Source organism: Coregonus clupeaformis, chromosome 1, assembly GCF_020615455.1.
Source record: "Coregonus clupeaformis isolate EN_2021a chromosome 1, ASM2061545v1, whole genome shotgun sequence".
NCBI classification, from domain to species: domain Eukaryota; kingdom Metazoa; phylum Chordata; class Actinopteri; order Salmoniformes; family Salmonidae; genus Coregonus; species Coregonus clupeaformis.
The window spans coordinates 86,797,067-86,821,127 of record NC_059192.1 but is presented as its reverse complement, the minus strand read 5'-3'; the positions used below and the strand labels follow the sequence as shown (position 1 = coordinate 86,821,127).

Genomic DNA, 24,061 nt, shown 5'->3' with positions numbered 1-24,061 from the left:
CACCAACCTAGGCCTATAACAAACCAACCTAGGACTATAGCACACCAACCTAGGTCTATAACACACCAACCTAGGTCTATAACACACCAACCTAGGTCTATAACACACCAACCTAGGTCTATAACACACCAACCTAGGCCTATAACACATCAAACTAGGCCTATAACACACCAACCTAGGCCTATAACACACCAACCTAGGCCTATAACACACCGACCTAGGCCTATAACACACCAACCTAGGCCTATAACACACCAACCTAGGACTATAACACACCAACCTAGGTCTATAACACACCAACCTAGGTCTATAACACACCAACCTAGGTCTATAACACACCAACCTAGGCCTATAACAAACCAACCTAGGACTATAGCACACCAACCTAGGTCTATAACACACCAACCTAGGTCTATAACACACCAACCTAGGTCTATAACACACCAACCTAGGACTATAGCACACCAACCTAGGTCTATAACACACCAACCTAGGCCTATAACACATCAAAATAGGCCTATAACACATCAACCTAGGTCTATAACACACCAACCTAGGTCTATAGCACACCAACCTAGGTATATAACACACCAACCTAGGACTATAGCACACCAACCTAGGTCTATAACACACCAACCTAGGTCTATAACACACCAACCTAGGTCTATAACACACCAACCTAGGCCTATAACAAACCAACCTAGGACTATAGCACACCAACCTAGGTCTATAACACACCAACCTAGGTCTATAACACACCAACCTAGGTCTATAACACACCAACCTAGGTCTATAACACACCAACCTAGGCCTATAACACATCAAACTAGGCCTATAACACATCAACCTAGGTCTATAACACACCAACCTAGGTCTATAGCACACCATCCTAGGTCTATAACACACCAACCTAGGACTATAGCACACCAACCTAGGTCAATAACACACCAACCTAGGTCTATAACACACCAACCTAGGTCTATAACAGACCAACCTACGCCTATAACACACCAACTGCGTTTTCCAACTTTTCAAGTCTCTCAACAAACAGAGGTCATTTCTTTATTTAGTTTTTCTGTTTTTCTTTGAGCAGATGTTGTTTCATGGAAAGAGAAAAACTTTGTAGTTCTTTGTGGGTCTTCCAGGACGACAGCGTGAGTTGTTCTGCTTGAAAAACAGCAGCGAGTGGCGCAGCGGTCTAAGGCACTGCATCTCAGTGCTTGAGGCGTCACTACAGACCCCCTGGTTCGATTCCAGGCTGTATCACAACCGGCCGTGATTGGGAGTTCCATAGGGCGGCGCACAATTGGCCCAGCTTCGTCCGGGTTTGGCCGCTGTAGGCCATTGTAAATAAGAATTTGTTCTAACTGACTTGCCTAGTTAAATAAAGGTAAAATAAAAATCCCCATAAAAACCCAGTCCCCATAAGGAGAGTGAAAACAAAAAAGTGTGTGTGTGTTTGTGTCAGTATATGTTTATGCATGTGTGTGGGGCTCCGGATGGCTTTTGTCATTAGGGGCCCCATGTCAGAGACGTGCAGGTTAACCCCCTCCTCTCATTAATGCGTTCTGTCCTGTTGTGTTCTCCTCACAGAAAGACAAAAAACATCTCCCCGTCAAAACAACCTAAATATGTGTCCCTAATGGCACCCATTCCCTTTATAGCGCACTACTTTGGACCAGAGCTCATAGAGCTCTGATAGGGAGTAGGGTTCCATTTGCTACACACCTTAAACCAGAGGTGTATCCCCTGGTCCTGTCTGTCTGGTGAACTAACAGCTAACAGGTTCGATCTCATTTTAAATCTGAGAGGAGGTCGGGGTACATTGCATATTGACACGTCCAAACCCCCCTGACAGCCCTCGTTGAGCGGGTGGATTAACTAGATTACTGTTATATATAGCCAGGGTAATGGGCAGCTCTCTGGAAGCCGAAACGTCTGTGTATGCAGTAAAACAATTTTTAACATTGAATAATGAAGTCCGCTTTATGTGACATGTTTTAGAGTGCGAACCCATTACACCTCATTGTTTGTCAGTTCTCTGGAGAGACCACCTGCAGTGACTCACCGCACCGCACCGTAGCACGCATGCACCCACACAGACACACGCCCACACAGACAAACGCCCACACAGACACACACCCACACACACCCACACAGACACAACACCCACACAGACACACACCCACACAGACACACAGACACCCACAGACACACAGACACCCACACAGACACAGACACACACACACACACACACACACACACACACACACACACACACCCACACAGACACCCACACCGACACACACCCACACAGACACCCACACAGACACACAGACACATTTACTTTATGTTTGTATTCTTATCTTTTATTAGTTGGGCTTGCAAAGTAAGAGTTCTCACTTCAATCTTAAATCTTCAACACACCTCATCTTCTTCTTCTTCTTCTTCTTCTTCTTCTTCTTCTTCTTCTTCTTCTTCTTCTTCTTCTTCTTCTTCTTCTTCTTCTTCTTTAACACGCTACTCCTCTAACACTGTTTAAGCTAGAAACGTTATTCAAACGCTAAAACGTGCAAACTGGAATGGATTGAGTTGCTTGTATACAACTTTTTTATATCTTTTATACTTTTTAAACTATAAACTTTTTGTCCTGGATCCACTTTCAAGGGATTTCCTCAACATTGTAAAGGCCCCATTGTGACATCATCACTTCCAACATTTCATTCACTTGTAAATACAACAATGCAACTTTTGACACAAATCAGCTACTTTGACCACTTTGCCAACAATTTAGACAAAAAGTTAGAGGGCATGACATCTTGGTCTACAACTCCTGACCACAAATACTGACCACAACCACACAACTACTGACCACAACCACTGACCACAACTACTGATTACAACTCCTGACCACAACCACACAACTACTGATCACAACTACTGACCACAACTACTGATTACAACTCCTGACCACAACTACTGCCCACAACCACACAACTACTGCCCACAACCACACAACTACTGATCACAACCACACAATTACTGAGCACACAACTACTGATCACAACTACTGACCACAACTACTGATTACAACTCCTGACCACAACTACTGCCCACAACCACAAACTACTGACCACAACCACATAACTACTGCCCACAACCAGACAACTCCTGACCACAACCACACAACTACTGATCACAACTACTGACCACAACTACTGATTACAACTCCTGACCACAACTACTGCCCACAACCACACAACTACTGCCCACAACCACACAACTACTGATCACAACCACACAATTACTGAGCACACAACTATTGATCACAACTACTGACCACAACTACTGATTACAACGCCTGACCACAAATGCTGACCACAACCACACAACTACTGACCACAACCACACAATTACTGAGCACACAACTACTGACCACAACTACTGACCACAACTACTGATCTAACCTACAGACCACAACCACACAACTACTGACCACAACTACTAACCACAACTACCTAACACAACTACTGACCACAACCACACAATTATTGACCACAACTACTGAACCACACAACTACTGACCACAACTACTAACAACTCTCGATGATATGAAAGAAAAGTTTCATACAACATAATGCGTGAACAGCATTAGGTGAACATGGATGAGAAATACTCCTACTAGACAGATGGAAAGATATACAGTACAGTCAAAAGTTTGGACACACCTACTCATTCAAGGGTTTTTCTTTATTTTCTATATTTTCTATATTGTAGAATAATAGTGAAGACATCAAAACTATGAAATAACACATTTGGAATCATGTAGTAACCAAAAAGTGTTAAGGTTAGATTTTAGATCCTTCAAAGTAGCCACCCTTTGCCTTGATGACAGCTTTGCACACTCTTGGCATTTTCTCAACAAGCTTCATGAGATAGTCACCTGGAATGCTTTTCCAACAGTCTTTAAGGAGTTCCCACATATGCTGAGCACTTGTTGGCTGCTTTTCCTTCACTCTGCGGTCCAACTCATCCAAAACCATCTCAATTTGGTTGAGGTCGGGTGATTGTGGAGGCCAGGTCATCTGATGCAGCACTCCATCACTCTCCTTCTTGGTAAAATAGCCCTTACACAGTCTGGAGGTGTGTTGGGTCATTGTCCTGTTGAAAAACAAATGATATCCCACTAACGCAAACCAGATGGGATGGCGTATTGCTGCAGAATGCTATGGTAGCCATGCTGATTAAGTGTGCCTTGAATTCTAAATAAATCACAGACAGTGTCACCAGCAAAGCAGCCTCACACCATCACACCTGCTCCTCCATGCTTCAAGGTGGGAACCACACATGTGGAGATCATCCGTTCACCTACTCTGCGTCTCTCAAAGACACGGTGGTTGGAACCAAAAATCTCAAATTTGGACTCATCAGACCAAAGGACAGATTTCCACTGGTCTAATGTCCATTGCTCGTGTTTCTTGGCCCAAGCAAGTCTCTTCTTATTATTGGTGTCCTTTAGTAGTGGTTTCTTTGCAGCAATTCGACCATGAAGGCCTGATTCACGCAGTCTCCTCTGATTAGTTGATGTTGAGATGTGTCTGTTACTTGAACTCTGTGAAGCATTTATTTGGGCTGCAATCTGAGGTACAGTTAATTGTCGATTTCTGAGGCTGGTAGCTCTAATGAACTTATCCTCTGCAGCAGAGGTAACTCTTGAACTCTTAAAATGTTCTATTTTCACTAACCTTCATATCTTAAAGTAATGATGGACTGTCGTTTCTCTTTGCTTATTTGAGCTGTTCTTGCCATAATATGGACTTGGTCTTTTACCAAATAGGGCTTTCTTCTGAATACCAACCATACCTTTTCACAACACAACTGATTGGCTCAAACACATTAAGAAGGAAAGAAATTCCACAAATTAACTTTTAACAAGGCACACCTGTTAATTGAAATGTATTCCAGGTGACTACCTCATGAAGCTGGTTGAGAGAATGCCAAGAGTTTGCAAAGCTGTCATCAAGGCAAAGGGTGGCTACTTTGAAGAATCTCAAATATAAAATATATTTTGATTTGTTTAACACTTTTTTGGTTACTACATGATTCCATATGTGTTATTTCACAGTTTTGATAAATTCACTATTATTCTACAAAGTAGAAAATGGTAAAAATATAGAAAAACCCTTGAATGAGTAGGTGTGTCCTAACTTTCGACTGGTACTGTACGTTCTAGAAAATGTACCTTTTAGTCTATCAATACACTAAAAATGAGATACATTTCAAAACCAGCAATCCAGAAATCCTGTTTGTTATGAATTATTATTTTTTTCATTTATGAAATAGGCAAGTCAGTTAAGAAGAAATTATTTTTTACAATGACGGCCTACCCCTGCCAACGCTGGGCCAATTGTGCACCGCCCTATGTGACTCCCATTCACGGCCAGATTGTGATACAGCCTGGAATCGAACAAGGGTCTGTAGTGACGCCTCTAGCACTGAGAATCTCGGGAGGCTATGAAAACATCAAGAGCAGTTTCCCCACCTTTTGAAGAATATGCATTGAAACGACAAATACATGTACTGTAAACAATGGTTATTTATAGGATGATCTGGCTGAATCAATTCAAACAGTGGTTATGTATAGGATGATCTGGCAGAATCAATTCAAACAGTGGTTATGTATTGGATGATCTGGCAGAATCAATTCTTCCTCAGCAGTCACCTGTATATCATTACTCTACACAAGATTAAACCCAAACATGAATGAGCATCATTAGGTTAATATGAATGAGAAAAACTTCTGGACAAATGCGAGATGTTTTCTGGGAAAGTATACATTTCAAACAAATCAAAAGTGCCAAACAAGTTAGGCAGTTTAAATGTTTTCTCGTGTCACTTTAATTAGAGTGTAGACAAGCGTTCTGTCTTTCTGGTCTTAATTGTCTTCACAATGAAGGCACTTGTTTGTCATGACATCAGCTTGAGTAAAATGTTTTTAACTTCAAAGAGCTAATGCAAGCCCCACAACTTTACTTGTAAAGTTACCATCTAGTTATTTCTTATTGTTGTTGCATTGTCGAGAAGGAAGTAAACGTTTCAGTGGATGGTGTATACCATGTGTATCCTGTACATACGACTAATAAAACTAGGTAGCATGGTGGTGCTGCTGGTGAATTGTGCCTATAGCTACCAGAGTCTAAGGAAGAGAAAAACATTCAAACACCAAACATTCACAGAGCAACACTCTAACTCTGTCTGTCTGTCTGTCTGTCTGTCTGTCTGTCTGTCTGTCTGTCTGTCTGTCTGTCTGTCTGTCTGTCTGTCTGTCTGTCTGTCTGTCTGTCTGTCTGTCTGTCTGTCTGTCTGTCTGTCTGTCTGTCTGTCTGTCTGTCTGTCTGTCTGTCTGTCTGTCTGTCTGTCTGTCTGTCTGTCTCTCTCTCTCTGTCTCTCTCTCTGTCTCTCTGTCTCTCTCTCTCTCTCTACTGGGGATAGGGCTGATGTATTACAGCAGCAGAGGATCAATTAATCCACTCACAGCGCCCAGTGCTGTCTCTCCACCTTCGACATTACCCAGGAGAGAGTGCTCCTCCTCTGGCTGTGAGGTGGCTGCTCTCTCCCTGTGGCTGATGCTTCTGAGCTCCACCCTCTCTCTATGGCGGGACAGCATTTCCACATGGCAGCTATCCTGTGCTCCACTACACCAGGTCGGAAGCTACCATGAGTCAGAATGAGAGTTGAGTTATGTCCCTCCCCATCCCTGCCCTGCAACTTGTACATCCTGAAGCTTCAGCCATACAGGCATGGCCTCCAGTCAGTCAGGTATCTAGCTGCTAAAGTCACAGTCAGGATGCCTGTGTTATGGTCGGTGGATGGATGAATGGGGGGATAGAAGAAGGTGTGTTTTGGAGGATGTGGTGCCAGGGGTGGATGGAGAGATAGAAGAAGATGTGTTTTGGAGTATGTGGTGCCAGGGGTGGATGGAGAGATAGAAGAAGGTGTGTTTTGGAGTATGTGGTGCCAGGGGTGGATGGAGAGATAGAAGAATGTGTGTTTTGGAGGATGTGGTGCCAGGGGTGGATGGAGAGATAGAAGGTGTGTTTTGGAGGATGTGGTGCCAGGGGTGGATGGAGAGATAGAAGGTGTGTTTTGGAGGATGTGGTGCCAGGGGTGGATGGAGAGATAGAAGAAGGTGTGTTTTGGAGTATGTGGTGCCAGGGGTGGATCGAGAGATAGAAGAAGGTGTGTTTTGGAGGATGTGGTGCCAGGGGTGGATGGAGAGATAGAAGAAGGGGGTGAATGGAGGGAAGGATAGAGGGATGGAAGAATATTTATATTGGAGGAGAGGATGTGATGCCTGAGGTGGATGGAAGGAAGGATGGAGGGATAGAAAAAGGTGTGCATTGGAGGAGAGGATGTGGTGCTCTTTTTAAAATGTATTTTCTTTCACTCTCGTTTTGATTAATGGACCTCTCTCTGGCCGTGAGTGACGAATTATTAGGGTCGGCCCGCTCGTTCATCACTGTCACCGCGACAATGCTAGTGTTGGGGCATCTCCGGTCGGTCCGCCACAATCTCCACCTTATTTCCTCCACCTGGCCCCTGAGATCCCACTGCACAGAAGAAGGAGAAGAGAGGAGAGGAGAGGAAAGGAGAGGAGAGGAGAGGAGAGGAGAGGAGAGGAGAGGAGAGGAGAGGAGAGGAGAGGAGAGGAGAGGAGAGGAGAGGAGAGGAGAGGAGAGGAGAGGAGAGGAGAGGAGAGGAGAGGAGGAATTGAAAAGGAAGAGAAGAGGGAATGGAAGAGGAGGGAGATCGAGCGAGCAAAGGAGGAGAGGAGGGAGGATGATGGATGGGGAGGGAGAGAATGAGTGATAGAAGAAGATGCAGAGGAGAATGAAGCATTTCGAAGGAGGTGTGTTGTTCACACCTCATAGCAATTTCCCACATCACTGACTGCACAATTATTACAAAACAGGATGCTTCAACACTTCACCTCACTGCAGATTGACTGTATGGGCATGTTGGTCAGATAAAGTCACTTTAATGGCTACATGCGGACCGCTACGACGGCCTGTTATCATATTATTCAAGTTAATTTGGGACAGAGAAAAGGGGTCTGATAAGACGGTGTGCCGTTGAACAGCTGAGTGGCAGAGTTTTTTTTGGTCGCCAGTCTCGACCTGTGGCTCTGAATGCCTGTCCCCTAATTAAGCAGGTAGAGTGATGCGGAGCAGTGGTAATCTTATCAGCTAGCTCCAGCACTGCTGCAGAGATAGTGTTTAGAAGTGGTGGGAGTGAAGAGTGTTATTTCTATATATTTTTTTTTTTGGTGGGGGGGAGTAGATCAGCTTTAATATTGCAGACAGTTTGTAACTTCCATCAATGTAATTGTCTGCATCACTTCCAATCCCCCATATGTTTTATTTTCTCGCAAATATATATATATATATGTAATTACATATACATACACATACATACATATAAATACATATATACATACAGTGGGGAAAAAAAGTATTTAGTCAGCCTCCAATTGTGCAAGTTCTCCCACTTAAAAAGATGAGAGAGGCCTGTAATTTTCATCATAGGTACACGTCAACCATGACAGACAAATTGAGGAAATCCAGAAAATCACATTGTAGGATTTTTTATGAATTTATTTGCAAATTATGGTGGAAAATAAGTATTTGGTCAACAACAAAAGTTTCTCAATACTTTGTTATATACCCTTTGTTGGCAATGACACAGGTCAAACGTTTTATGTGTCTTCACAAGGTTTTCACACACTGTTGCTGGTATTTTGGCCCATTCCTCCATGCAGATCTCCTCTAGAGCAATGATGTTTTGGGGCTTTCGCTGGGCAACACGGACTTTCAACTCCCTCCAAAGAGGAGCCCCAGATCGAGGGAGATTATCAGTGGTCTTGTATGTCTTCCATTTCCTAATAATTGCTCCCACAGTTGATTTCTTCAAACCAAGCTTCTTACCTATTGCAGATTCAGTCTTCCCAGCCTGGTGCAGGTCTACAATTTTGTTTCTGGTGTCCTTTGACAGCTCTTTGGTCTTGGCCATAGTGGAGTTTGGAGTGTGACTGTTTGAGGTTGTGGACAGGTGTCTTTTATCATGATAACAAGTTCAAACAGGTGCCATGAATACAGGTAACGAGTGGAGGAAAGAGGAGCCTCTTAAAGAAGAAGTTACAGGTCTGTGAGAGCCAGAAATCGTGCTTGTTTGTAGGTGACCAAATACTTATTTTCCACCATAATTTGCAAATAAATTCATTAAAAATCCTACAATGTGATTTTCTGGATGTTTTTTTCTCAATTTGTCTGTCATAGTTGACGTGTACCTATGATGAAAATTACAGGCCTCTCTCATCTTTTTGAGTGGGAGAACTTGCACAATTGGTGGCTGACTAAACTTTTTTCTCTGGATCATCCAGATGGTCATTGGCAAACTTCAGACGGGCCTGGACATGCGCTGGCTTGAGCAGGGGGACCTTGCGTGCGCTGCAGGATTTTAATCCATGACGGCGTAGTGTGTTACTAATGGTTATCTTTGAGACTGTGGTCCCAGCTCTCTTCAGGTCATTGACCAGGTCCTGCCGTGTAGTTCTGGGCTGATCCCTCACCTTCCTCATGATCATTGATGCCCCACGAGGTGAGATCTTGCATGGAGCCCCAGACCGAGGGTGATTGACCGTCATCTTGAACTTCTTCCATTTTCTAATAATTGCGCCAACAGTTGTTGCCTTCTCATCAAGCGCTTGCCTATTGTCCTGTAGCCCATCCCAGCCTTGTGCAGGTCTACAATGTTATCCCTGATGTCCTTACACAGCTCTCTGGTCTTGGCCATTGTGGAGAGGTTGGAGTCTGTTTGATTGAGTGTGTGGACAGGTGTCTTTTATACAGGTAACGAGTTCAAACAGGTGCAGTTAATACAGGTAATGAGTGGAGAACAGGAGGGCTTCTTAAAGAAAAACTAACAGGTCTGTGAGAGACGAAATTCTTACTGGTTGGTAGGTGATCAAATATTTATGTCATGCAATAAAATGCAAATTAATTACTTAAAAATCATAGAATGTGATTTTCTGGATTTTTATTTTAGATTCCGTCTCTCACAGTTGAAGTGTACCTATGATAAAAATTACAGACCTCTACATGCTTTGTAAGTAGGAAAACCTGCAAAATCGGCAGTGTATCAAATACTTGTTCTCCCCACTGTACATATCCTTTAAAAATATATATTTCCCTTTATTACTTTCCTACCCCACCACCCCTTCCCTAATTGGAGTAAACTAGTGAACAACAACGCTTAGGCTTCTACTTCCAGCTTATACATACTATATACATTTTATGGACACAGTCAATTTTACAATCATTCTACTTATTTTGTTTTTACTCCTGAACTTCCTCTACCCTCAACCTCTCCGATCATTTTCATAATGTCCATCCGGTTTGCTTCTATATGCCATATCTTTCTAACTGTGCTCTTTCACAAAAGCTCTCAACCTATAACCTATACACTTATTATGGACACAGTATGCTTAACATTAGTTATCTTGTTGTTATTAGTTGTTGTTAGTTGTTATTAGTCCCATCATTCAGCTCCATTCAACACCTCCCATCTATCTCTTAACACCATCCATATTGGATTTCTATTTGCCATATATTTTTCAACTGTACTGTGATGTTCACAAAAGTTCTAAACCCTCTATTTGAAGAGGGTTAACTAATTACCATCCAGGCCTGCTTTACCATGACAAAGCTGCTCAGCTGTCATCTTACCAGCTCCTGTTGCAATGGGATGGGTATTACACAAACAAACACACACATATGCAGAGAAAGATTCACAGAGAAAGATTCATACAAACACGCACTCAAAGGCACGCACACAGGCAGGCAGATAGGAAAGTATGCACACACACACACACACACGCTCTCCCCCTTCATCTTTCTCACATTCAAACAAAATCACACACACACCTTGGAAGCAGAGAGAGAGCAGCCTGGTCTCATAGCCTAGACACAACATAGTAAATGAAAATGTGGGATATTCAAATTAATATGATATGTTACGTTTGGTATGGTTACATAAAAGGAGGGTGGTTGGTTGGTTGGTTGGTTGGTGTGGCTGTGTAAGCGTATAACGCAAATGTCTAGCAACCCAAAGGTTGTGTGTTCGAATCTCATCATGGACAACTTTATCATTATAGCTAATTAGCAACTTTGCAACTACACTGAACAAAAATATAAAAGCAACATGTAAAGTGTTGATCCCATATTTCATGAGCTGAAATAAAAGATCCACGAAATGATCCATAAGCTTATTTCTCTCAAATGTTGTGCACAAATTTGTTTACATCCCTGTTAGTGAGCATTTCTCCTTTGTCAAGATAATCCATCCACCTGACAGGTGTGGCATATCAAAATGCTGATTAAACAGCATGATCATTACACAGGTGCACCTTGTGCTGGGGACAATAAAAGACCACTCTAAAATGTGCAGTTTTGTCACACAACACAATGCCACAGATGTCTCAAGTTTTGAAGGAGCATGCAATTGGCAGAATTTGGTAGTACCTCCAACCGACCTCACAAACCGCAGATCGCGTGTATGGCGTCGTGTGGGCGAGTGGTTAGCTGATGTCCACGTTGTCAACAGAGTTGTCAACAGAGTGCCCCATGGTGGCGGTGGGGTTATGGTATGGGCAGGCATAAACTACGGACAATGAACATAATTGCATTTTATCGATGGCAATTTGAATGCGCAGAGATACCGTGATGAGATCCTGAGGCCCATTGTTGTGCCATTCATCCGCCGCCATCACCTCATGTTTCAGCATGATAATGCACGGCCCCATGTCACAAGGATCTGTACACAATTCCTGGAAGCTGAAAATGAAACAGTTCTTCCTTGGCCTGCATACTCACCAGACATGTCACCCATTAAGCATGTTTGGGATGCTCTGGATCGACGTGTACGACAGCGTGTTCCAGTTCCCGCCAATATCCAGCAACTTCACACAGCCATTGAAGAGGAGTGGGAACATATTCCACAGGCCACAATCAACAGCCTGATCAACTCTATGCAAAGGAAATGTGTTGCGCTGCATGAGGAAAATGAAGGTCACTCCAGATACTGACTGGTTTTCTGATACACGCCCCTACCTTTTTTAAAAAAGGTATCTGTGACCAACAGATGCATATCTGTATTCACAGTCATGTGAAATCCAAAGATTAGGGCCTAATGAATATATTTCAATTGACTGATTGCCTTATATAAACTGTAATGTTGCGTTTATATATTTTTCCAGTATATTTACTACTTTTTAGCTGCTTTGCAACTACTTAGCATGTTAGCTAACCCTTCCCCTAACCTTAACCTTTAACCTAACTCCTAACCTTAACCATAACCTTAATCCCTAACCCTAACCCCTAGCCTAGCTTTTGTTAGCCACCTAGCTAACGTTAGCATTAGCCACCTAGCCACCTAGCTGACGTTAGCCACAACAAATTGGAATTCGTAACATATCATACGTATTGCAAATTTGTACGATATTGTACGAAATGCAATTAGTTACATTTCATACGAATTGTAATTCGTAACATATCATACGAATTGTAATTCTTAACATATCATATGAAATCGATGATGGACATCCATAAAGTAATACATACCATACCAAACGTAATATATCATACTAATTTGAGTGTCCCAGATTTTGTTTAGAAATGGCTGAATGGATGGGGAAGCTGGCTGAATGGCTGGCTGAATGGATGGGAACAGTATATCTGGAGAGAGCCATGATTCCATAAAACAGAATATGTTACAGTCCCTGATGTCTCTCTGGAAGGAGATCCTCACCCTGAGCTCATCTACTTTATTGTCCAGGGACTGAACGTTAGTGAGTAATATACTCAGAAGCTGTGGATAGTATGCATGCCTCCTGAGTCTAACTAGGAGTCCACTCCTTGTTCCTCTTCTCCGGCGACAGCGTCTTGAAGCAGCCCCCCGGGATGAATGGAATTGCCTTTGGAAGTTCAAAGGATCCAATTCAGGAAAGTCGAATTTGTGGTCGAAATACTGGTGAGTGACCGCAGATCTAATATACAAAATATATTTTCGGCTGTAGGTAATAATGCTAGACATTTTCTGAGCAGAAAAATATACATAGGAGCCATCTTGTCGGCGCCATCGTGTCAACGTTACGAGTCCAGGTTGCAGAGAGAGAGAGGGGAATATTTTATATTTGGTTAGAAATTCTAAAGGAAATTATCTCAACAGAGAAAAATGTCCTCCTGTGTGCTACGTATATCCCCCCACTAGAATCCCCATACTTTAATGAAGACAGCTTCTCCATCCTGGAGGGGGAAATCAATCATTTCCAGACCCAGGGACATGTACTAGTCTGTGGCGACCTAAATGCCAGAACTGGACAAGAACCTGACAACCTCAGCACACAGGGGGACAAACACCTACCTGGAGGTTACAGCATTCCCTCCCCCATATGCCCCCCTAGGCACAACTACGACAACATAACCAACAAAAACAGGTCACGACTCCTGCAGCTCTGTCGCACACTGGGTATGTACATAGTCAATGGTAGGCTTCGAGGGGACTCCTATGGTAGGTACACCTGTAGCTCATCTCTTGGCAGTAGTACTGTAGACTACTTTATCACTGACCTCAACCCAGAGTCTCTCAGAGTGTTCACAGTCAGCCCACTGACACCCCTATCAGACCACAGCAAAATCACATTCTACAAAATCACAGTCTAAATGCTCTCACCGATGATGTCCCCCAGGGCTCAGTTCTAGGCCCTCTCCTATTCTCTCTATACACCAAGTCACTTGGCTCTGTCATATCCTCACATGGTCTCTCCTATCATTGCTACGCAGACGACACACAACTAATCTTCTCCTTTCCCCCTTCTAATAACCAGGTGGCGAATCGCATCTGTGCATGTCTGGCAGACATATCAGTGTGGATGACGGATCACCACCTCAAGCTGAACCTCGGCAAGACAGAGCTGCTCTTCCTCCCGGGGAAGGACTGCCCGCTCCATGATCTCGCCATCACGGTTGTCAACTCCGTTGTGTCCTCCTCCCAGAGTGCAAAGAACCTTGGCGTGACCCTGGACAACACCCTGTCGTTCTCCGCTAACATCAAAGCGGTGACCCGATCCTGTAGGTTGATGCTCTACAACATTCGCAGAGTACGACCCTACCTTACACAGGAAGCGGCACAGTTCCTAATCCAGGCACTTGTCATCTCCCGTCTGGATTACTGCAACTCGCTGTTGGCTGGGCTCCCTGCCTGTGCCATTAAACCCCTACAACTCATCCAGAACGCTGCAGCCCGTCTGGTGTTCAACCTTCCCAAGTTCTCTCACGTCACCTCGCTCCTCCGCACACTCCACTGGCTTCCAGTTGAAGCTCACATCTGCTACAAGACCATGGTGCTTGCCTACGGAGCTGTGAAGGGAACGGCACCTCCGTACCTTCAGGCTCTGATCAGTCCCTACACCCAAACGATGGCATTACGTTCATCCACCTCTGGCCTGCTGGCCCCCCTACCTCTGCGGAAGCACAGTTCCCGCTCAGCCCAGTCAAAACTGTTCGCTGCTCTGGCACCCCTGGGATAGGATAAAAGTAATCCTTCTACCCTCCCCCTACCCCACCCCCACCCCAACAAAAAGTATATATATATATATATATATATATATATATATATATTGTAACGTGGTTGTCCCACTGGCTATCATAAGGTGAATGCACCAATTTGTAAGTCGCTCTGGATAAGAGAATCTGCTAAATGACGAAAATGTAAAATGTAACAGAGCAATACTCAATCATGATGCATCAAAGCCAAAGGAACTGAAAAATATTAAGAAATGCTATAGATGGAAGGAAAGTAGTGTTGAAACCTACCAAAAAAACAATTTAAATCCATTCTAGACAACTTCCTGGAAAAAACGTTCCACTGTAATAGTGAAGGTGTAAACTTGGCAGTAGAAACCTAAACAGTATATTTGACCTCTCAGCTTCCCTATCAAATCTAAAAATCTCTAACAGAAAACCGAAGAAAAGTAACAACAGTGATAAATGGTTTGATGAAGAATGCAAAACCTAAGAAAGAAATTGAGAAACCTATCCAACCAAAAACATAGAGACCCAGAAAACCTGAGCCTACGCCTTCACTATGGTGAATCACTAAAACAATACAGAAATACACTACGGAAAAAGAAGGAACAGCATGTCAGAAATCAGCTCAATGTAATTGAAGAATCCATAGACTCTAACCACTTCTGGGAAAATTGGAAAACACTAAACAAGCAACAACATGAAGAGCTATCTATCCAAAACGGAGATGTATGGGTAAACCACTTCTCCAATCTTTTTGGCCCTATAACAGAACAAACAGCAAAAAAATATACATGATCAAATTCAAATCTTAGAATCAACTATTAAAGACTACCAGAACCCACTGGATTCTCCAATTACATTGAATAAACTACAGGACAAAATACAAACCCTCCAACCCAAAAAGGCCTGTGGTGTTGATGGTATCCTCAATGAAATGATAAAATATACAGACCACAAATTTCAATTAGCTATACTTAAACTCTTTAACATCATCCTTAGCTCTGGCATCTTCCCCAATATTTGGAACCAAGGACTGATCACCCCAATCCACAAAAGTGGAGACAAATTTGACCCCAATAACTACCGTGGGATATGCGTCAGCAGGAACCTTGGGAAAATCCTCTGCATTATCATTAACAGCAGACTAGTTCATTTCCTCAGTGAAAACAATGTACTGAGCAAATGTCAAATTGGCTTTTTACCAAATTACTGTACGACAGACCACGTATTCACCCTGCTCACCCTAATTGACAAACAAACAAACCAAAACAAAGGCAAAGTCTTCTCATGCTTTGTTGATTTCAAAAAAGCTTTTGACTCAATTTGGCATGAGGGTCTGCTATACAAATTAATGGAAAGTGGGGTTGGGGGAAAAACATATGACATTATAAAATCCATGTACACAAACAACAAGCGTGCAGTTAAAATTGGCAAAAAACACATACATGTCTTTCCACAGGGCCATGGGGTGAGACAGGGATGCAGTTTAAGCCCCACCCTCTTCAACATATATATAAACGAATTGGCGAGGGCACTAGAACAGTCTGCAGCACCCAGCCTCACCCTACTAGAATCTGAAGTCAAATGTCTACTGTTTGCTGATGATCTGGTGCTTCTGTCACCAACGAAGGAGGGCCTACAGCAGCACCTAGATCTTCTGCACAGATTATGTCAGACCTGGGCCCTGACAGTAAATCCCAGTAAGACAAAAATAATGGAATTCCAAAAAAGGGCCAGTTGCCAGGACCACAGATACAAATTCCATCTAGACACCGTTGCCCTAGAGCACACAAAAAACTATACATACCTCTGCCTAAACATCAGCGCCATAGGTAACATCCACAAAGCTGTGAACGATCTGAGAGACAAGGCAAGAAGGGCCTTCTATGCCATAAAAAGGAACATAAAATTTGACATACCAATTAGGATCTGGCTAAAAATACTTGAATCAGTTATTGAACCCATTGCCCTTTATGGTTGTGAGGTCTGGGGTCCGCTCACCAACCAAGAATTCACAAAATGGGACAAACACCAAATTGAGACTCTGCATGCAGCATTCTGCAAAAATATCCTCAGTGTACAACGAAAAACACCAAATAATGCATGCAGAGCAGAATTAGGCCAATACCCACTAATTATCAAAATCCAGAAAAGAGCCATTAATTTCTATAACCACTTAAAAGGAAGCAATTCCCAAACCTTCCACAACAAAGCCATCACCTACAGAGAGATGAACTTGGAGAAGAGTCCCCTAAGTAAGCTGGTCCTGGGGCTCTGTTCACAAATACAAACAGACCCCACAGAGCCCCAGGACAACAACTACAACAACAACACAATTAGACCCAACCAAATCATGAGAAAACAAAAAGAGAATTACTTGACACATTGGAAAGAACAAGCAAAAAAACAGAGCAAACTAGAATGCTATTTGGCCCTAAACAGAGAGCACACAGTGGCAGAATACCTGACCACTGTGACTGACCCAAACTTAAGGAAAGCTTTGACAATGTACAGACTCAGTGAGCATAGCCTTGCTATTGAGAAAGGCCGCCGTAGGCAGACCTGGCTCTCAAGAGAAGACAGGCTATGTGCACACTGCCCACAAAATGAGGTGGAAACTGAGCTGCACTTCCTAACCTCCTGCCAAATGTATGACCATATTAGAGACACATATTTCCCTCAGATTACAAAGATCCACAAAGAATCGAAAACAAACCCAATTTTGATAAACTCCCTTATCTACTGGGTGAAAAACCACAGTGTGCCATCACAGCTGCAAGATTTGTGACCTGTTGCCACAAGAAAAGGGCAACCAGTGAAGAACAAACACCATTGTAAATACAACCCATATTTATGTTTATTTATTTTCCCATTTGTACTTTAACTATTTGCACATTGTTACAACACTGTATATATACATAATATGACATTTGAAATGTCTTTATTCTTTTGGAACTTCTGAGTGTAATGTTTACTGTTAATATTTATTGTTTATTTCACTTTTGTTTACAATCTATTTCACTTGCTTTGGCAATGTTAACATACGTTTCCCTGCCAATAAAGCCGTTAAATTGAAATTGAATTGAAAATTGAGAAAGAGAGAGAGCGAGAGAGAGAGAGAGCGAGAGAGAGCGAGAGAGAGAGAGAGAGAGAGAGAGAGAGAGAGAGAGAGAGAGAGAGAGAGAGAGAGAGAGAAAGAGAGGACAAAGTTGTTTTTTTAAGGAGGTTTGCAGTTCTATCCTCTACCTTCTCTCCTTTGACATGCGGAGGGCAGAGCTGAGACTGTGATGGATGAGCAGTGGACAGCTGTCGGCCGGCAGGGAGACAACCAGGCCGGTGGCACCCAATGGAGGCTCACCTAATTCCCAGGTCTTATTTTGTCAATAAACACCAGCCAGTGGCACTTAATTAGATGGCTCTATTGACTGCGTTGCCCGGGCTGTGTCAGATGTCAGCTGGCTACACAGTTTGACGTCTGTCCCAGACACTTCTCTCAGAGATTACAGAAAATAGAAGACAGGAGAAAATAAATAAGAATTAGGGGGAGAGAGAGAGAGAGCGAGAGAGGGTGAGAGAGAGGGGTAGGGAAGGTGAGAGTGGGGGAGGGAATGTGAGAGAGGGAGAGAGGAGGGAGGGAGGGAGTGAGTGAGAGAGCGAGAGAAAAGGGGTAAGAGACCAAGAGGGATGAGAAAGAGAGAAAGGGTGAGAGAGGGTGTGTTTGTGAGAGAGAGGGTGAGAGAGAAGTGTCAAGTTTCAAAGTTTATTCGCCACAAGATATAACAGGTGTAAAACAGTATAGCGAAATTCTTACTTGAGAGCTCTTTCCCAATATTGCAGTGATAATAATAATAATAATAATAATAATAATAATATCACTGGAGTTGTTGAGGTGGGTATATACATATAGTTGAAGTTGGAAGTTTACATACACCTTAGCCAAATACATTTAAACTCAGTTTTTCACAATTCCTGACATTTACTCCTAGTAAAAATTCACTGTCTTAGGTCAGTTAGGATCACCACTTTATTTTAAGAATGTGAAATGTCAGAATAATAGTAGAGAGAATAATTTATTTCAGCTTTTATTTATTTCATCACATTCCCAGTGGGTCAGAAGTTTACATGCACTCAATTAGTATTTGATAGCATTGCCTTTAAATTGTTTAACTTGGGTCAAACGTTTTGGGTAGCCTACCACAAGCTTCCCACAATAAATTGGGTGAATTTTGGCCCATTCCTCCTGACAGAGCTGGTGTAACTGAATCAGGTTTGTAGGCCTCCTTGCACGCACACGCTTTTTCAGTTCTTCCAACAAATGTTCTATAGGATTGAGGTCAGGGCTTTGTGATGGCCACTCCAATACCTTGACTTTGTTGTCCTTAAGCCATTTTGCCACAACTTTGGAAGTATACTTGGGGTCATTGTCCATTTGGAAGACCCATTTGCGACCAAGCTTTAAGTTCCTGACTGATGTCTTGAGATGTTGCTTCAAAATATATCCACATAATTTTCCTTCCTCATGATGCCATCTATTTTGTGAATTGCACCAGTCCCTCCTGCAGCAAAGCACCCCCACAGCATGATGCTGCCACCCCCGTGCTTCACGGTTGGGGGTGTACCTGTGGATGTATTTCAAGGCCTACCTTTAAACTCAGTGCCTCTTTGCTTGACATCATGGGAAAATCATAAGAAATCAGCCAAGACAAATAATTGTAGACCTCCACATGTCTGGTTCATCCTTGGGAGCAATTTCTAAATGCCTGAAGGTACCACGTTCATCTGTGCAAACAATAGTACGCAAGTATAAACACCATGGGACCACGCAGCCGTCATACCGCTCAGGAAGGAGACACATTCTGTCTCCTAGAGATGAACGTACTTTGGTGCAAAAAGTGCAAATCAATCCCAGAACAACAGCAAAGGACCTTGTGAAGATGCTGGAGGAAAGAGGTACAAAAGTGTCTATATCCACAGTAAAACGAGTCCTATATCGACATAACCTGAAAGGCCGCTCAGCAAGAAAGAAGCCACTGCTCCAAAACCGCCATAAAAAAGCCAGACTACGGTTTGCAACTGCACATGGGGACGAAGATCTTACTTTTTGGAGAAATGTCCTCTGGTCTGAAGAAACAAAAATACAACTATTTGGCCATAATGACCATTGTTATGTTTGGAGGAAAAAGGGGTTGGCTTGCAAGCCGAAGAACACCATTCCAACCGTGAAGCACGGGGTTGGCAGCATCATGCTGTGGGGTTGCTTTGCTGCAGGAGGGACTGGTGCACTTCGCAAAATAGATGGCATCATGAGGAAGGAAAATTATGTGGATATATTGAAGCAACATCTCAAGACATCAGTCAGGAAGTTAAAGCTTGGTCGCAAATGGGTCTTCCAAATGGACAATGACCCCAAGCATACTTCCAAAGTTGTGGCAAAATGGCTTAAGGACAACAAAGTCAAGGTATTGGAGTGGCCATCACAAAGCCCTGACCTAAAACCTTATAGAAAATTTGTGGGAAGAACTGAAAAAGCGTGTGCGAGCAAGGAGACCTACAGACCTGACTCAGTTACACCAGCTCTGTCAGGAGGAATGGGCCAAAATTCACCCAACTTATTGTGGGAAGCTTGTGGAAGGCTACCCAAAACGTTTGAATCAAGTTAAACAATTTAAAGGCAATGCTACCAAATACTAATTGAGTGTATGTCAACTTCTGACCCACTGGGAATGTGATGAAATAAATAAAAGCTGAAATAAATAATTCTCTCTGCTATTATTCTGACATTTCACATTCTTAAAATAAAGTGGTGATCATAACTGACCCAAGACAGGGAATATTTACTAGGATTAACATTTACATTTTTTTTTACATTTTAGTCATTTAGCAGACGCTCTTATCCAGAGCGACTTACAGTAGTGAGTGCATATATTTTCATACTTAAATGTCAGGAATTGTGAAAAACTGAGTTTAAATGTATTTGGCTAAGGTGTATGTAAACTTCCGACTTCAACTGTATGTCTGTTACACAGAAAGTAAAGTCTGTTTCTTTACATTCATTGTGAATGACAACAGTTCCTCTCAATGCGAAAAAAAAACTTTCCAACACTATAACCACCAAGCCTCGGTGTGCAGCCTGGTCAACATGAAATAGAACATTGCCATGCTCTGATTCCATATCTCCACATAGTTTTGCAACCAGGTGAGCGCAGAGAGGATTTGGTTTGATGTAGTTTACAATCGAAGTTACCTGCTGCAGTATATCTCTGCAGTGTATCTCTGTTCTGTGCTCAGCTCTTGTTGTATTATACATATGGCAGAGGGAGACACATTCATAACTAGAGGCCTGCCGGCCATCCCGCCATAGATGGAGCCCCATCTGTGCAAAAGACCACCATTCGATCCCATGGAATTCGTTTTTTTGTCAATATAGCCACGCAACACACTGAATATCCCCTATGCCGTTTCATGCTCAGGAATTGTGAAACAGAACAATATTATGTCCTTGTGAATAGCATCCCCTGAAATGAATAGGGAACAAACGTTTATGCATGGGCCCTCACAGCTAACGTCCATTTGGAGAGCATAAGGTGGGGAGTTTTTGAGTTGTTCAGTCATTTTCCTCTTGATTGCTAGCAATAGCATCAATTCTTCGTTTAACAGTGTTATCTGCCAAAGGTATTGATGTGAGTTTCTGTGCCTCTGCCTCCCCACACATTGTTTTCACCATATCAATTGCGGCTGGTAATATCAAAGTCTCTGCAATATCAACGTCTCTGCCATTCACAGTGGAAATTATTCAAGTGCAACGGTCAAGTGCAGCCTTTTCCCATGATCTAAGGGCGCTCTCTGGTAGAATTTTATCTTTTAGATTTTAAGAATTTTAATTCACATTTTTAAATTTAACCACATTACAATGATTTTGAGATACAAAGACGATATTATAATGCATATTTTTGTATTCTCCTTCAAGACTATTGGTAAAGTATTTCAGGTGAAGCTGGTTGAGAAAATGCAAAGAGTGTGCAAAGATGTCATCAAGGCAAAAGGTGGCTACTTTGAAGAATCAAACATGTAAAATATATTTTGATTTGTTTAACACTCTTTTGGTTACTACTATGTGTAATTTTATAGTTTTGATGTCTTCACTATTATTCTACAATGTAAAAATAGTAAAAATTAAGAAAAACCCTGTAATGAGTAGGTGTGTCCAAACTTGACTGGTACTGTATATACAGTGGGCTCCAAAATTACTGGCACCCCTGACTGGCAATGCACAAACAATAGTTTTCAAAAATATAAACAATATAATTATAGAGATAAACTCAAAATACCAACATGTGAGAAATAATGTACTATATTAACGTTCCAATGGAACCCACCAAAATAATGTATTGATTTAATTAAAAATCTATTTCCTCCAGATCAAGGATTCACAATTAATGGCATCCTTAAAAAATATTGTAAATTACATCTACCAAAATTAAACCAGAAATTAAATTCCACTTATTTAAGCTGAAGGAACTATATTGAGCTATTACATCACTTCCTGTTTCACTAGGGTATACAAATGAGGTAACACGCGTGCAATATCCCTTTGTCATCCAACACAACAAAATAACTGGAATTTCAAAAGAGACAGATGGTTGTAGACCTTCATAAATCTGGTAATGGCTACAAGATGATCCACAAATGATTGAATATACCACTGAGCACTGTCAGGACAATTATTAAAACATTTAAAAGATATGGAACAGTTGAAAACCTCACAGGTAGAGGACGCAAATGCATTTTGCCCCCCAGCATAGGGAGGAGGATGGTGAGAGATGCAACAAAATCCCTGTGAAAGAATTGCAGGCCTTGGTGGCGTCTTGGGGTCACCAGATTTCAAAATGCACCATCAGACGCCACCTCCACAACCACAGGCTCTTTGGAAGGGTTGCCAGAAGAAAGCCCTTTCTAACCCCAAGACACAGACACAAGCACTAATTTAAATTATGACTGGAAGAAGGTGCTCTGGTCAGATGAGACCAAAATTGAACATTTTGGTCAGATACAGCATCGGCATGTTTGGCGTCGAAACAGAGATGCATACAAGGAGAGGCACCTCATACCCACGGTGAAATATGGTGGTGGGTCAGTGATGTTTTGGGGCTGTTTTAATTCCAGAGGTCCAGAGGTACTGGTTAAGATTGATGGCATAATGAATTCCACCAAGTATCAGGCAATTTTGGCTGACAATCTGTTTGCCTCTGCCAGAAGGCTGGGACTTGGCCATAGGTGGACTTTCCAACAAGACAATGACCCAAAACATACCTCAATATCCACACAGAAATGGTTCTGTGACAACAAAATCAATGTTCTGCCATGGCCATCTCAGTCGCCGGACCTCAATCCAATCGAAAATCTGTGGGCTGAGTTGAAGAGGGCAGTTGATAAGCACAAACCCAAGAATGTGAAGGATCTTTAAATGATCTGCATAGAAGAATGGTCCAAAATCCCTCCAAATGTGTTCCTAAACCTTGTCAAACATTACAGGAAAAGACTCCATGCTGTTATCCTTGCCAGAGGTGGTTGCACTAAGTACCAAATGAGGAGTGCCAATAATTATGAAACCTTGATTTTGGTTACATTTATTTTGTATTACATAATTGTATGATTTTGGTTGGTTCCATTGAAACATTAATAAAGTACAGTATTTATCACATGTTGGTATTTTGAGTTTATCTCTATAATTATATTGTTTATATTTTTGAAAACTATTGTTTGTGCATTGCCAGTCAGGGGTGCCAGTAATTTTGGAGCCCACTGTATATATATATATATTTTGTGATTTTGGAAATTCTCTGCGACCCCTAGTTTGGGAACCGCTGACCTAATGCATCTAAACTTAAACAACCATTTCAGTAAAGGGTGCAATAAATCCAACTAACAGATTGGATTAGTTTAGGAAAATGTATGTTATTTATCATTGTGCAGCATAAGATAAATTAATTGCAAATACACAGATTATCAAAGAAACAATTCTAAAAATTCTAACTAATAGAGCATGTTGGGAAATATCATAATGATTGGCGTGTTTTTGCAGACCATCTTGCTAGACCATAATGGACCAGCATACACTACAAAAAAAATTAGTTTTTTCAGGGGTGATATATGCAGCCATTTATTTTTGCACATCAGGAAGGGTTCTTTACTGCTGTGATGGTTGTGAAGAACCATCCTGTTCTTTCTCTCTCCACCATGTTTTCCTTTTATGTCATGAAATGCTACACTGTTAAAAATAATGAAATCAGGAACCCTATGCTGCCCCACTTCTTGTGTAGCGTTTTCACCAGTGCTGCCAAAACAAATTCAGTGAGAGCCGCTATTGGCTCCTTGATTTGTTGCTAGAAGTCGCTAGATTACATTTTTATTTCCAC

General features: G+C 42.2%; 1 pseudogene; it reads right to left on the bottom strand.

Annotated features, from left to right (window-relative positions):
• Positions 1 to 24,061, bottom strand: part of LOC123491235 — a 171,872-nt pseudogene that overhangs the window by 34,620 nt on the left and 113,191 nt on the right.